Source organism: Rana temporaria, chromosome 2 (assembly GCF_905171775.1).
Source record: "Rana temporaria chromosome 2, aRanTem1.1, whole genome shotgun sequence".
Lineage (NCBI taxonomy): Eukaryota > Metazoa > Chordata > Amphibia > Anura > Ranidae > Rana > Rana temporaria.
This window is the reverse complement of record NC_053490.1, coordinates 204,902,639-204,918,335: the sequence shown is the minus strand read 5'-3', so window position 1 is coordinate 204,918,335 and position 15,697 is coordinate 204,902,639. Positions and strand designations below refer to the sequence as shown.

Below are 15,697 nucleotides of genomic sequence, written 5' to 3'. Positions count from 1 at the left end.
CAGCCAAGATAACAAAGGAGTGGCTACAGGACAACTCTGTGAATCTCCTTGAGTGGCCCAGACTTGAACCTTATTTAACATCTCTGGAGAGATCTGAAAATGGCTGTGCATCAATGCTCCCCATCCAACCTCATAAAGCTGGAGACACTCTGCAAACAAGAATGGGAGAAACTGCCCAATATTAGGTGTGCCAAGCTTGAAGCATCATACTCAAAAAGTCTTGAGGCTGTAATTGGTGCCAAAGGTGCTATAACAAAGTTTTGATCAAAGTCTGTGCATACTTATGTACATGGAATGTTTTTAATTTTTACATTTTTAATAAATTTGCAAAGATTTTTAAATAATCTTCTTTCACGTTGTCATTATGGGGTATTGTTTGTAGAATTTTGAGGAAAATAATGAATTTAATCAATTTTGGAAGATGGCTGTAACATAACAAAATGTGGAAAAGGTGAACTGCTGTGAATACTTTCCAGATGCACTGTAAACCATGGTAGCTGTGCTTCAGCTGATGTAAAAAAAAAATCTCCCTGACAAACAAATGCAGATAAAAAGCTGATTAGAGGATGCACATAGTAAAAGTCTCCAAACGCATTAAAACCCAGGCTCAGTTAACTACTGATATGTATTTAGTTTACCTTGTTCACACTGTTTTCATGCAGCAAACTCATGTATTTTACTGCATAAAATGCATTTTATGTACAAATTAATTTCTTTCCTGTGTGGCTAGTGCCCATCTAGGCGCTGTAGTTTGTGTGTTTTGGACAGGAAAAATGTACGGTATATAGTAGGCCCACGTCCATAGTCTCATGCGTAAAAGAGAAAATCTGATTTACTGCTAATGCAAAACAGACCAACACTCAACCATAACACTCAACATTAAGATTTGCTAAATGATGTAAAGCACAGGTAATAGCTGAGTACGGTCACCACATGTTATAAAACTGAGCATGCCTGTTATTTACCATTCATAATTTGTGCTCCGTAGTTCAATTCTAAGGATCTGGTTATAGATTTGTGCTGGGTTGGTAAATTTCCAGTGCCCTTTTTCTGACCCATTTCCGAACTTGGTCTTACAGAATGGAGAAAGTGCTGAAGAAGCCTAAGGTTTCTGGATGATTAGCCAAGAGTATTTTGTTAATCATGCTAAGCTGATGTTTCAAAGGTGCATTATCCACTGATGTTAAATATTAATAGACCTGACAAATATAAACCTGTAAGTTGACAGCACTTTCGAGCCATCACAAGGAAGACGGGACTGATTTGTGTATGTAAGATCTATTCTGTTATGTTCTGTTTGTTGCATATATGATGTTTCTAATGTATGAATCTCACTACAGAAAGGATAGCCATGTAGAGTGCATTTGTAGAATGTACTGGGTCTTATTTAAAAAAAAAAACGTTATTCGCACTAAAAATTATAGATTAATCAGTATTAGATTGTCAGCAGCTTGTGAAAATGTTACTAACTACAGTACATGGATATTAATGGTTCTACTTTCTTATTTAGATATAATTGAGAAATAATCTGAAACCACTTCAATCTCAGTTTTTTTTTTATTTGTATTTATATATGCATTGGAATTTTTGGCATCAACTGAAAAAAAAAAAAACACAAATTGGTTGCTACAATGGGTTGCCATCTTTGGCAATCCAACCAACATCCAATGAATACATAAATGTGTGTTGGTTGGGAAAATTGATTACTGTCCGTGATACTTTTAATTCAATCTTATTTTATTCAGAGAAAAAGAGAAACAAAAAGACAAGTAATGTCTCAAACATTTCATACAGTAAAAGCAATTACATCAACAGTAAGCACCGTGATACTTTTTTTATTTGCACTAACCATACAATTTTTCAGGACAAGCTTTCAGGGTATGTCCTCTTCTTCAAGGTCCTTGAAGAAAGGGACATACCCCGAAAGCTTGCCCTGAAAAATTGTATGTTAGTGCAAATAAAAAAAGTATCACGGACAGTACTCAATTTTCTGTCACAATTGCACTAATACGGCTACAATCACGTCAAGTGTGTTGTATATTGTATATCAGAATCTCGGTCAGAAAGCTTGGATGTAGGTGCCTGAGCACAAGAACACAAATGTTTAAGATGTAGGCCAGCCATTCTCAACCAGGGTCCGTGGAACCCTAGGGTTCCTCCAGAGGTGGCTAGGGGTTCCTTGAGCTGTGGCTGATTTAGCTCCTGTTTGATGGTGCCTACATAGTTCTGAGCCAATTCCACTTGGAGGAGCCAGTGGTATTACACCAATGATCTTCATAGTTCTCTGTAAGGGGGGCATTCTTGCCACTACTGTAAAAAAAGGGCATTCTTCTCACTGACCACCAAAGTGAGGGGCATTGTTCCCACTGACCCCCAATGAATGGGTTTTATCAGGGGTTCCCCGAGACCTGAAAATTATTTTTAGGGTTCCCCAGCGGTAAAAAGGTTGAGAAAGGCTGATGTAGGCTGTCATCCATTGCTTCCAGAGTCACATTGATGTTCTCCATGACCACAATTTTTTCTATTATTAGTTTTTAGTTCTTATTCGTTTCTACCAATGAATAATGCCACATTGGGCCACAAAATAGATGAATACATTTTCCATTATGTGTGCAGATCAATTAAGCTATCGGCCATATGACTTATTAAAACCATTTCAGAAGCAAACCATTTAGGTCCAATGAAAGAAAGTATAAGTATTTCTTACATGTGCTTTGGCTACCACGCATAGCACAGAGCCCCTTTCATGAAGTGAATGTATGGCACTGTCCTGATAGCAGCTGTATTTTGTATATTTGTATACCACCACCCCTTAAAATTTACACTTTTTATACAACTCAAAACAAATTCATGCGAGTATTCCAGGTATGTCAAGATTTCAAATACTCTCTTTAAGAGATCTACAGTATATGAAGCTAAATGCATCAGAGCCCAGTTTTGCGTTTAGACATGAATGTGACTGCCTCTAGATTTTTACATAGCCAGTTTCTAGCATTAAGCATAGAGATTTGATTCAAATTGGTATGTAGGGAGTAGGGGGACACAAACACCTCTGGTCCAGATTACTAGAAGAATGTGGAGAAAGCCTCTTAAGGGGGGAGGGGGCGAGCAGGCAATTCAGGACACTCTCTACTTTGCAGATAGAGAAAGAAGCTGTGTGTTAGTGGGCTTCCTGACACTCCTGCTCGCCCCCTCCCCCCTCAAGAGGCTTTCTCCACACCAGGGAGAAAACCTCGCATTACTGCGTGTAGTTAGACAGAAGAACAGGAAGTGAGGATTTCTCTGAAGAAATAAGGACATTTAAAAGCAAAATGGAAGGATGAGGTAAATGCAGGAAGACTGCACTAAGGTAAAGGAAGCTATTTAGGGGGGGAAAAATTACCTTTACAAGCCCTTTAAGTATTCCCTGTGTCTAATGTCTTTAATGTGACAAATCCACTGCTGAATGGATGTGGGGATGAGTCCTTCCACAGGGATACAAGAGCGTGCTTTGTTAAATAAGTGTTTTACCACTTTATTTTTATTTTTTTTACTTTCATAGGCACTTTATTATAGAGCAGGAGAAAAAAACACAGGGCAGTAATATGGACCTGTGACCAGATGGACTTAAGGGCCAGACAAGACCAAAAGATCTTAGTGCTGTTGACCTCTTTTTGCCACTTTTCAGCAACAGTGATGGCTGCAGTTTTTGCACAACAGTGATGGCTGCAGTTTTTTTTCTATGTGCAGGTTTCCTGGTAGTAACAACAGTAGAATATGCCTGCCTAATGTGTGTGTTGGAATAGACTCTAGCAGTGCCAAACTAATGCACTTATGACAACACAGGAGCACAACTAGGAAGCAAGGACAGCGTGCTGCCACTCTATAATATGAGGGGCCTGAACAAGGACCCAACCCCTTCATGAGGGTAAAAAAAAATCCAATTCCTAAACACAGTTTTACAACTTTGGCATGTGTTAAAAAAAAACATCGTGACTACTTGGTGTTTCCAGGTGATTTATACCTCCTGATTTTTTTTTTTTTTTTTAATTATTAAAGGAAAATTAGTCCAAAATAGTTAAAGAAATATATATATTTTTTAAATTTAGCTGTACAATTCTTGCTATTGCCATAACCTACCACGAAAAAAAACAACCCAAAAATAAATTCTCCTGCTCCTGCCGATCACAGCGATACTACATATGTATATGTTAGTTGTACCTGTAATAGGTCCCAGAAACAATAGTGAGTATTTTTCTTTTCTTTTTTTCCTGTTTTTATGCTTCGTAAAACACACCGACACGCTAACTGACACTAATCCTAAGTTTAAAATTATACTAACCCTGACATTAACCCTAACCTTGACCTTAACACTACATCAAGCCCTGATCTACCTATTTTATCATTATTCTTATTTTTGAATTTTTCTTTTTTTTTTTAACACACGTTTGTTTTTGTTTACATTCTACCCTCTAGCAGGAGAAAAAAAAGATACAATGTGCCTTTTTCTCCATTCAAGAAAAAAAAAACACGGGCATGTTACACAATGACTGATCACTGTGATAGCCAATCAGAATCTATCTCTACAATCAGATGATCAGGAACCAGAACTCAGAGTTCCTAATCAATAGTACTGGAGGCGGGGCTGTCGTGGGAGCCCCGTCTCTGTGTTGGGAGTGTACTGTGCAGCACGTTCCCAGCACAAACACCAGTATGCAGATATGTATCTTGACGGATAAAGGCCCCTTCTCCATGAGGCTGCATATATGTGTACAGTATAAGCGTGCACACAGGGTGCGCCCAGGCACACCCTAATCACCCTGTGCAGCACAGGATCCCCCCTACTGCCCTGCCCCCCCTTCCCCCCATCGTGCTGACAGCTTCCTTTCCTCTCCCACCGGCTGTTGCTAAGAGGATGTTTTAGGATGAGTGGGGGAAGGGGCAAGTAAATATGTAATTTACCAGCCCCTTCACTTTCTGAATGAACATAGTAAGTGATCGTTAGTATGTGTTTGATCTTTGGGATGCACACCCTAATGCAATAGGCTGTGCACACCTATGGCATACAGACAGCAAAGAGTTCATGAAAACAGCAGATTAAAAATATTGAAATTTTATTATGAAATGTAATTTCATAATGTTGAGGCAAGAGATTAATCCTATTTCAGCTAGATATATTTGAGGGAAGCTGCATTATTTCACAAGCAGGTTTAAAAATGCACATATTTGCATAAAATTACACATTAATATTGTATGTTCAGAAATAGTTCAACATTTTAAAGGTTTCATGCAAAGAATATAATCTTTTTAAATAGGATTTAAATAGCGATGTCACATTCTAGTCCAAAATATTCAAATGCACTGTTATTTATTTATTTTTTTTAAATACATAATTTATAAATTATACAGATCAACTGGAAAAAAAGAAACAAAGATCCTCTGCAATGTGAATCAATCTTCAGCATATGCAGGTGTTTCTTTTCTTCAACCAGAGAAAAAGCTGTCCCACCACCAGAGATGATGACCCCAGTGGGAAACAGGCTCACCAAATGGAGATTAATCCAATAAACTAGTCATACAAACAATGTCATTAAATCCAGTACGGGTCTTCCTTTATTCACAGGCTTCAGCATATAGTCCCTTAATAAATGTACAAGGCAGAGAGAGGGGGGGGGGGGGTCTTAGTGTAAAATCACTCACAAAACATGTTCTTTGCCTAGCATTAAGGATAAAAGGCTCAATAATGTACAGAAGGAGTGCTTCACTCACTCCAACCGACTACAGAATGAATGTGCCTGCCCCCTCCGTGCATGAGTACTTCACCATGCGTTGGCCCTTTCATATGGGTTTTGTTCTAATGAACTTCGTCAGGAGCTGCTAAACAAACAACAACCTCCAGCATTTTCAATTATCCCCATTCACACCAGAAATTGCACATTTACTGGGCATTTTTGCATACGTGGCTACCTCCATTTGATGCACGTTTTTACTGGACTTACATTTTCAGGTCACTTCCATCTTCTTTCTTTTTTGGGCCTTTATGTTCACTGCACAGCGTTGCGGTGCATTTACATGCATTTGCAGTGTGAAGAAATGCAGCTTGCTGTGCTTTTTTCCACTGTACGGCAATAGTGCTAACTATGCCCGTAGGATAACCTGGATTTTGGAGTGTCTATGCAATTGGAGGGCAGTCAAAAATGCATATCTGGTGTAAATGGGCCCTAAACCTTGCATTACTGAAATCTTCAGTTAAACATAAGGGCATACATAAACTTTAATTTCTTTGACAGACACAATTTAGAATCTTGTTAGAAATCCAATCTCATGTACAACATTAATAATTCAAATTATTCACAAATCTACTTTCTTGTCCGAAACAAGGAGGGTTAAAATAATCAATGCAGATTAATCATAGATATCACAAATCCATTTAAAATCCGCAGAATATCCTCACACTACGTTGCTGCTGACAAACATTATTGGTCCTATCATTCAAATCTGGAACAGTCTGACTGTGGGTGCCCAGCATACGAGGCGGTATCAAAAAGTTTTGAAACTAGTTTTGTAACACGCCAACAGATGGTAACACAAGGCTGCACGCACAGTCAAAGGGAGCAACGACCTTCATAAGTCAGTGTGCCAAAATACATTGTCCTGTGTACATCGGGATCTGTGCAACTGGTGCTTTTCTGACCACATGCGTTACCATGTCTGCTATTTCATCATGGACAGCATTTTAGAACAAAGAGCGTGAAACTGGCAAATATGCCACAGAGACGTTTGACACGATTTGGCAAGTTTACAGAGATGCTGCAATGAGTAGTGTTTGGAGTGCCCTGTTTAATTGTTCTCCGACGATCATAATGCACAAGTTGCTGAATGGTTTTGGCATTTTTGGGGGTTGAGCTCGTTGTCGATCTCTTGTCTTACAATGATGTTCTTCCGCTCTTGAAGCACACATGCCACTCAAAATGATTCATGCATCATTGCCGTTGTTATCATTGACATCATTGCTGTCCATGATGAAATAGCAGATGTGGTAACGCATGTGGTCAGAATAGCACCAGTTGTACAGCTCCCGATGTACACCGGAAGATGTCTTTTAGCACACTGATTTCTGAAGGTTGGTGCTCCCTGTGACTGTGCATGCAGCCTTGTGCTGCCATCTGTTGGCGTGTTACAAAACTAGTCTCAAAATGTTTTGATACTACCTCGTAAGTTAAAGGAGAAGTACAGCCAAACCTTGTTTGGCTATCCTTTTGCTGTGGATCACAGGAGTGCAGTTCGTTCTGCACTCCTGTGACCCATTTCAGCTGAAGCCCACTGTCGTCTAACGTCACAGAGCAGGTCCAGGCTGGGGAAAGATCATGACCATATGGTCGCGATTCAACCAGAAGCCTGGACTGGCACCTAGATCAGGCTCTCTAAAAAGCCTGAGCCAGCCCCTCCTGCCCCCTTCACAGTGCTCCAGTGAGTGCTTGAAGGGCAGAGCAGACAACGGTGACTGACAGTCACCAGCTCTCTGCTCATGGAGCTCTGGAAACCAAGTGATTAGTAGCGGTTGATCGCTCAGTTCTCAATTTTAGAAGCGTAATAGTTATGATTTCTAAAAAAAAAAGGCCAAACTTCTCCCTTAAAACTAAAATGAAAAAAAAAATATATATATATAGAAGCTGCCACTGCAGACCTCCTTCTGAAAGTACTGATTGCCTGGATCTTATTCTGACTTGGCTTCAGTACTTTCAAAAGTTGCTGACCCTAAACAAGTATGCAGATCAGAAAAATCTAAAGCTCTCCACATACCTCACAATCTGACTGAGTGTACAATCTCCTTCAGATCTCTCCTTTTAGTTCTGTGTAGTGCAGACACCTGCATGATTGGATATGTTTTGAATGTACAAAGATTTGTACAGTCTGATTGTAACGTGAACCTAAGGAAAATCCTGATCTGCATACTGGGTCTGTGAAGCCTCGTACACACGACCCAGGAACTCGACAGGCGAAACACATCGTTTTGCTCGTCGAGTTCCTTGTTAGTGCCAATTTTCTCCATTCCCGTCGAGGAAAATGAGAACATGGTCTCTTTTTGGCTCGACGAGTTCCTCGACAGTTTCCTCGTCTAAAAATGTACACACGACCGGTTTCCTCGGCAAAAAAAAAAAACCCAGCAAGTTTCTTGCTGGTTTTGGCCGAGAAACTCGGTCGTGTGTACGAGGCCTGACTCAAAGTATCCAAGGCATTGCTGGAAGATTGATCAAAGCAGTGTAACCTGCAGTTCAATTTAATGCAAAGTAATGCAGAAGGAGAATCCAATGAGTGTTTGGGAAGTGTGTTCCATTCTTTTCCTATAGGTGGAGTGCTCAGATCACTGGTAATGCTGAATTGCAGTGCAATCTAATCCTTCGGCCTTTATGCCACACAAACTGTGTTGCAGGAAATAGGATAGACAGAATTTCCTATTGAAAGGAGACTGAATGCTGCATTAACTTCTGCTTTCTCAAGTCAAGCGGGCTTATGGTGCAGCTGAGATTACTGTTACTACATGTCTCGTTTCTGGACTAATCATCAGACTTTGAAACTCCTTCTGATCTTGTTTTAGGATAAGGTGCTTGTAAGTGTTTACAAAGTTATGGTTGTTTATTTACTATATTAGACACTGTCTAGACTCCTGTACAATCATGTAGTGCATACAGCATAGCTTTAGTGCTATGCCGTGTTGAGCCACCTCTGTAGTTTTAAAAGACATTAAGTCAGATTTAACTTATTAAACAAAGTGTTCTGTCTCAGATTCCTAAAATGTATGTAGTCCAAGACAACTGAAGCTAACCAATCATTTGACAAGCATTTCCTGTTTTCATATTCTGTAGGATTGTATTCATGATTAGACACTGGCATTCATTCATCAAGCTGCAAAGGTTCACATTTAAAAAACAAACATCAGTCACTCACTATACCCTCCAGAAGATATACCTCCCCTTCATGACCATGCCATTTTTTGCTATACGGCACTGCGTTACTTTAACTGACAATTGTGAGGTTATGCAACTGTACACAAATTAAATTTATAAAAAAAAAATCCACAAGTAGAGCTTTCCTTTGGTGGTATTTGATCACTACTGGGTTTTTTATTTTTTTGTGCTAGAAAAAACAAAATGTTTTTACTTTCTGCTAGAAAACATATCCAATAAAAAAAACTTAATTAAAATACCTTATAAAAGGAGGGGCGTGGTCTGGAGCTGCATGGAGTAAGAAGTGTTGGGTGAGAGCTCCGCTCGTGACTGATCCTTTAATCTGCATCCTGGGGGAATCCTCCCTGCAAATTGGCCACAGGCTCACTTATCCTTGCCTCAACTACCTGGGTACAAGATGTCACCCCCAAAAAAGCCCGGAGCCTCCGCTAAACCCGACAAAACCCGCCATGTAGATCGTGATCTGGGGGAGGAAGATGGCGCCGCCGCGCTCCCTGATGGTGAGGTCCGTCCCTCCGGAGAGACAGCCTGGGTCCTGGAAGCCATCGCTGCCTGCCAAACTTCCCTCACCTCCAAGATTGAGGAGGTGAAGGTCGATATATCGCACATCCGCCATGATATGCATAAGCTGAGGGAGCGTGTGTCGGAAACAGAGCGCCGGCTCGAGCACGTGGAGGAGGGCCTGCACCCGCTCCAGGTCACTGTGGAACATCTACAGCATCAGCTCCACGCGGTTCTCTCCAAGCAGGATGACATGGAGAACCGCCTTCGGAGGTGTAATCTGCGCTTCGTGGGGCTCCCTGAGCGGTCGGAAGGAGGGGACCCCCCCACTTACCTGGAGAACCTACTGGTCAAGACTTTCGGCAGGGAGGCCTTCTCCTCCACCTTTGTTGTGGAGCGCGCCCATCGTCTTGCTGCTAAACCCCCCCCTGAGGGAGCACCTCCGAGGACTTTCATAGCCAAGCTGCTCAACTATCGTGACCGGGACGCAGTGCTTAGGCTCACCCGTGAAAAGGGAAACATCCCCCTCGGCAACACGACGGTTGCAGTATATCCTGACTTCTCCTCTGAGGTACAGAAAAAGCGGGCGCGCTTCACGGAGGCCAAGCGGCAGCTCCGCGTGCATCACCTGCCCTACGCTATGCTTTTTCCTGCAAGGCTCAGAATCGTATGCGACGGCAAAGCTCAATTCTTCGAAGATCCTCAAGCTGTCCTCTCCTGGCTGGAGCGGCGCAATGGAGCTGGCTCGTCTCGTGATTAACCCTGCGACCCTGGCTTGCCTCGCCGGCGTCCCACGCATCCCTGGCACCGCTGTCCACGATGTGAAGATTCTTTAACCGTGAGTTGGATGTGCTGCCCTTGGGCCTTCCCTTCTTCCCCCTTTTTTTTGACCCTTGCCTATTCCCCCTAACTGGACAGGGGGGCCCTCCCTTCCCCCACTTTTTCGTTTTGATTTTCTTCCCCTTTTTTATGAGCCCCCCCAGATATTGCTATCCTGTCATAAGTCACGGGCGAACCATCCACACCGATGTCCCACTTGAACGGACATCCCTCTTGCAACGATGTGTGCTTTGCAGTTTGTTCGTCCCCCCAACTGTGCTGGTTGCCCCGAACTTTGGGCAATGTCATCGCCCCTGGTAACCGCCACAAAGCTAAAGTTTCCCTGGCCGGCCCCTACCCTCAGACATTTGGTGGGAGGTGGGGTGTTATGCCTGCTATGTCGGTCCAGTGTTCATGCAGGACATGTTTTCATGTTAACTGTAATGTTATGTTTTATTTTCTTTTTCAGAAATTTTTTGCTTTTTTCTTTTTTTTTCAGTATTGATGTCAATGTACCGTACAAAACTTATTGTGTGTGCTACTGTGCTATTGTTGGAAGTGTGCGGGCTCCACTGTGCTGGATGGTTCTCCCACCTTCCCGGTCTGGGCTCCGTATGGGCCCCCCGGGAACGTGGGACTTCCGCTCGACGCCCTCTGGTTATCCCATACAGGTGTGCCCAGGACTGGGTGCCGACCCCCCCTTTTTGGGGGGGCGGTCCTGCTCCCTCCATCCCCACATCCACTCATGGCAACCCTTAAGATTGTAACCTGGAACGTCCGTGGACTGGGCGACCGTGTTAAACGGTCGGCAGTCCTTTCACACTTAAAGTCCCAACATGCTGATATCTCCGTTTTAGTAGAGACACACCTAGCGGGTCAAAAACAGCTGTGCCTCAGAAAAGCCTGGGTGGGTTGGGTTTATCAGGCCCCTCACACTTCTAACTCCCGGGGAGTCGCGGTGCTTGTGGCGAGGTCGCAACAATTTGAACTCCATACCTTGCAATCTGACCCCCACGGTCGATATCTATTTTTGCACGCCACCGTCGGAGGCCTTGAAGTACTCCTCCTTGCCTATTATGTTCCCCCTCCCTTTCAATTCGAGGTGCTACAGCGGGGGGTGGCCTTTATGGCATTACACCCGTCTGTACCCGCTATATGGGCGGGCGATTTCAATATGGTCATTTCACCGTCCCTGGACAGACTGGGCTCGCGCGCCCCACTGGGTTCCCTACCGGGAACTACCAGGTTTGGTAGGTTCCTCACTGACTTCGCCCTCACTGACACCTGGCGGCACAAGCACCCGACACTGCTCAAATTCTCCTGCTTTACCCCTTCCCGTGCAGTAATGTCCCGTATAGACCTTATTTTGGTAGCTCCCTCCCTTCTCCCACACATTCTCGACGTTGGCTTTGACACTAGGACACTCTCAGACCACTCCCCCGTACTGGGTCAAGCTCAGGCTCCCGACGCCTCCTGCGGTCCAGACTTGGCGCTTGAATCCATTCTGGCTGAGCGTTATCCCAGACCTGGACTCTATCGGGTCAGAATGGGACCGCTTTTTTACGGCAAATGACGGCTCTGCTTCGGTGGGTCCTGTTTGGGAGGCATTCAAGCTTCATGTTCGTATGATTCTATCCTCCCGTATCAATAGGCATAAGGCCTCATCTAAACTGCTGATCCTTCAGGCGGAGGAGCAGCTGGATGCCCTCGAGCGGACCTTCCAGGCCGACCCGTCCGAAACCAATGCCTCTCAGCTACGTCTACAAACCAGGCTGACAGATCAACTACACCTTGAAAAAGCGCGCCGTGGTATTTTCTTTAGCAAGCAGCGCACATATGAACATGGTGAACGGGCTGGGCGACTCCTTGCCTACATGGCTCACCTTGATCATAAACCCCCGGTGATCGTAGCTCTCCGGTCGGCGTCCGGAGCCTTGCTCTCGGACCCCGACCGGGTGGCAGAAGAGTTTAGGTCCTTTTACTCTAAGCTTTACGCGTCTACTGCACAACAATCCACGGAGGAGCTCTCCGCTCTTCTGCGGGATGTCACTTTTCCCACGCTATCCCCGGACCAGGCCTCTTTGCTGGAGGCCCCCATCACCGCCGTGTGCGTGGAGGGGGCCTTAGCAAGCCTCCCTACTTCTAAAACTCCGGGCTCCGACGGGATTCCCCTCGAATTCTACAAACAGTTTCAGGGGACCCTTGTTCCCAGGCTTTGTGCGCTTTACAACTATGCCTTTGATACGGGCACTCTTCCCTCCTCCATGAGCGAGGCACTAATTGTCCTCATACCGAAGCCTGGCAAGGACCCCTTGCTTCCTGAATCCTACCGACCCATCTCACTCCTCCAATTGGATGTGAAAATCCTTGCTAAGATCCTCGCCCTACGCCTTAATAAAGTCATCACTAGCTTAATACACCCCGACCAGACTGGTTTCATGCCTAATAAAAACACAGCGTTCAATCTCCGCAGGCTACACATGAACCTTCAGGCCCAACATGTGGAGGTGGGTTCCAGAGTGATAGTTAGCCTGGACGCCGCCAAGGCCTTTGACTCAGTCGAGTGGAAGTACCTGTGGGAGTGCCTTGGTAGATTTGGCTTCGGCCCCCACTTCATTAAGTGGCTCCAACTTCTTTATCATGCCCCAACGGCGCGCATCAGAGTTAATGGCAGGATCTCCTCCCCCTTCTCCCTGTTTCGGGGCACTCGTCAGGGCTGCCCGGTCTCGCCCATGCTTTATGCCCTTGCAGTGGAGCCTCTTTGCATTGCCCTGCGACACCATCCCGGGATTAGCGGGTTGCGCTGCGGTCGAGTCACTGAGCTACTCAGTCTATACGCTGATGACATGCTCCTCTACCTTTCGGATGCGGGTCCCTCACTTCAAGCAGCCCTTCAAGTCATAACGCAATTTGGGAAATTCTCGGGCCTACAAATAAATTGGTCCAAGTCCCATATCCTTCCCCTAGATCTAGGCCCCCCCACCGCGGTGCAGGCGTCCCTCCCTCTGGTGAGAACAGATGTCATTAAATATTTGGGTGTTTACGTCACTAGATCCCCACTTGACTACATGCATCTCAACATTGAACCCCTGTTTGATGTCCTTAAGACCAAGACGCAAACATGGTCCCGTTTACCCCTAGGAGTTATGGGTCGCATAAGTCTCGTTAAAATGATTCTACTCCCGAAGTTGCTCTACGCTTTTTGGCATGCCCCGCTGTACATCCCTCCCCGCATTTTTAAAGCCATGGAATCTATTATTAACTCGTTCATCTGGGGTCCATCACGGCACAAACTATCGTGGCGGGCGCTGAAATGCCCCGCCAGTCAGGGCGGCGCATCGGTCCCGGACCTTTTTCTCTATTATGTCGCATCCCAACTTTCCCACCTCTACCACTTTCATCATTCAGACAAGAAGCGTTACCTGGCCATGGTCTGCTCTAGGGCACCTGGCTTGGTCTCGCACCCCTTTCAGATTCTATTTTGCGAGCCCCGCGTCTCTCAGCGGATGGGCGATAGACACCAACTGCTTTTTCACCACCGTAAAATTTGGCAAATCGCCATGTCGGTCGGCGAGGCACCGTCTCCACACTCACACACTCCTCTATGGGACAACCCTCGCCTACCCGAACTTGCTACGGTCCCTGATCACGGTATTTGGATCAAGAGCGGAGTTATATATCTGACGCAGGTTGTGGCCCACGGGTCGGTTAGGACCTTCCAGTCCCTCAAGGAAACCCACACTTTACCTAATCACATGTTTTTCCGTTACCTCCAGCTCCGACATGCACTCACCACACAATTTAATGCTAACATCCCCACGCTGGAGATTCCGCTGCCCGTTGACATTGTTTTGGGCTCGGACCCCCAGAGACTGATCTCCCAATTCTACTCCTACCTACTGGCGCCTTCGGCGACCATCACTCTCCGGCAGGTTAAGTCCCGTTGGGAACCTGACTTGGGGGTGGTGTCGTCGGAGGACTGGGACGAAGTCCTTCTCAATTGCAGGTTAGTTTCTCCCAAACTCTCAGATCGCCTCACTCAATTGTACATCCTGCATCGGTCCTACCTGACACCGCACCGCATCTCGAAGTTTAAGCCAGGTAGCAACCCCAACTGCCCGGGCTGTGACCACTCTAATGCCTCCTTTTATCACCTCATTTGGGAATGCCCCGGTGTGCAAGGCTTCTGGACTCAGGTGGTCCGGTTCCTTCACGACCGCATGGGATCACCACTGTCCTTGTGCCCCCGTCAATGTTTGTTTGGCCTCTTCTCCCTGTCTGAAGCCGAGAAATATCTTAATACCTTTTTACAGGAGACATTATTCCTCGCCAGGCTTCAGATAGCTAGAAATTGGATGCGGGGACCCCCCCCGACACTGCAGCAATGGATCATAACCGTCAATGCAACCCTACCCTTTAAAAAGCTGCTCTATGTCCACAGAGGCTGCCCTAATAAATATCATAAAGTCTGGGACAGATGGTTGGGGGAGGCTTCCACCTGTGTTCCTCCTGACGAATGAGCTCCCTTATGTTGTTCTTCGGACTCTTCCGACCTCGGGCCCACAGCTTTGCCCCCTCCTCATATGTTGTTCTATATATCTATCCCGCCCTTCCTTTAAAGTGTTTGTTTGGTCTGTGTACTTGACATTGCATTGTATTCTTGCTTGTGGTGCATGTTGCACCGGTTATCCATACGTCTGTAATCCTTTTCCTTTATGCTCAATAAACGTCGTTTTTGATTTAAAAAAAAATACCTTATAAAAATGTAGGCCAATATTTTTTGTTTCCCTGCAAAGTAGGGGATAAAAACCAGCTCATCCCTTAGTGAACGCACGCCACAGAACACACATAAACACTGGTTAGGCACACATTTAACTCTGTGATCACTCTAAAGGTTTAACACCTTCCCAGCCATCATTAGTACAGTGACTATATATTTTTAGCACCGATCACTGTATTTGTGTCACTGGTTCCTGCAAAGTGTTAGTTAGTGTCAGACTGCCCGCCATACTATCGCAGTGATAAAGACTAGTTCCTGTCTCAATACAGGAAAGGCTTGCAGTGTCTCACTGGTATAATCTGTTGAGATAAGCAGAGACAAACAAACACACACACACACAGCTTCTTGTGGAATGCAGCAGGAAAATGAGAGAAGAGAAACTCTCTCTAACCATCCTTTGCCTTTATAGTGCTCATGACATCACAGATACATACATTTTCATTGGTTCACATTAAGTACACACCCATCGATCCCCTCCCAATCACCCTGAACCCCACCCATTTACCCTCCCCTCTTGTAAGCACATGGCAAAGTCCTTTGTTTAAAACGAAATAGTCCAGAAAACAGTCCTTTTAGATATTCATACGCAGGAAGCAGGCGTGTTGCCTTATAAGGGCATAAGCAGTCCAGAACACAAATTCCTTTGATG

The 15,697-nt window shown here is 44.9% G+C and overlaps 1 protein-coding gene across 3 annotated transcripts in view; it reads left to right on the top strand.

Annotated features, from left to right (window-relative positions):
• Nucleotides 1-1,165: 1,165 nt before the first annotated feature.
• The window catches only part of RGN (regucalcin), a 33,076-nt gene continuing 18,544 nt past the window's right edge, over nt 1,166-15,697 (top strand). The window contains exon 1 of one of the 3 annotated variants that reach the window (XM_040336290.1): nt 1,166-1,267. The gene's annotated coding sequence lies outside the window, so the exon portion shown is untranslated. Of the gene's footprint in view, nt 1,272-8,456; nt 8,591-15,697 lie in introns of those variants that run through there. The other 2 variants (XM_040336292.1, XM_040336291.1) reach the window with 2 other exon arrangements.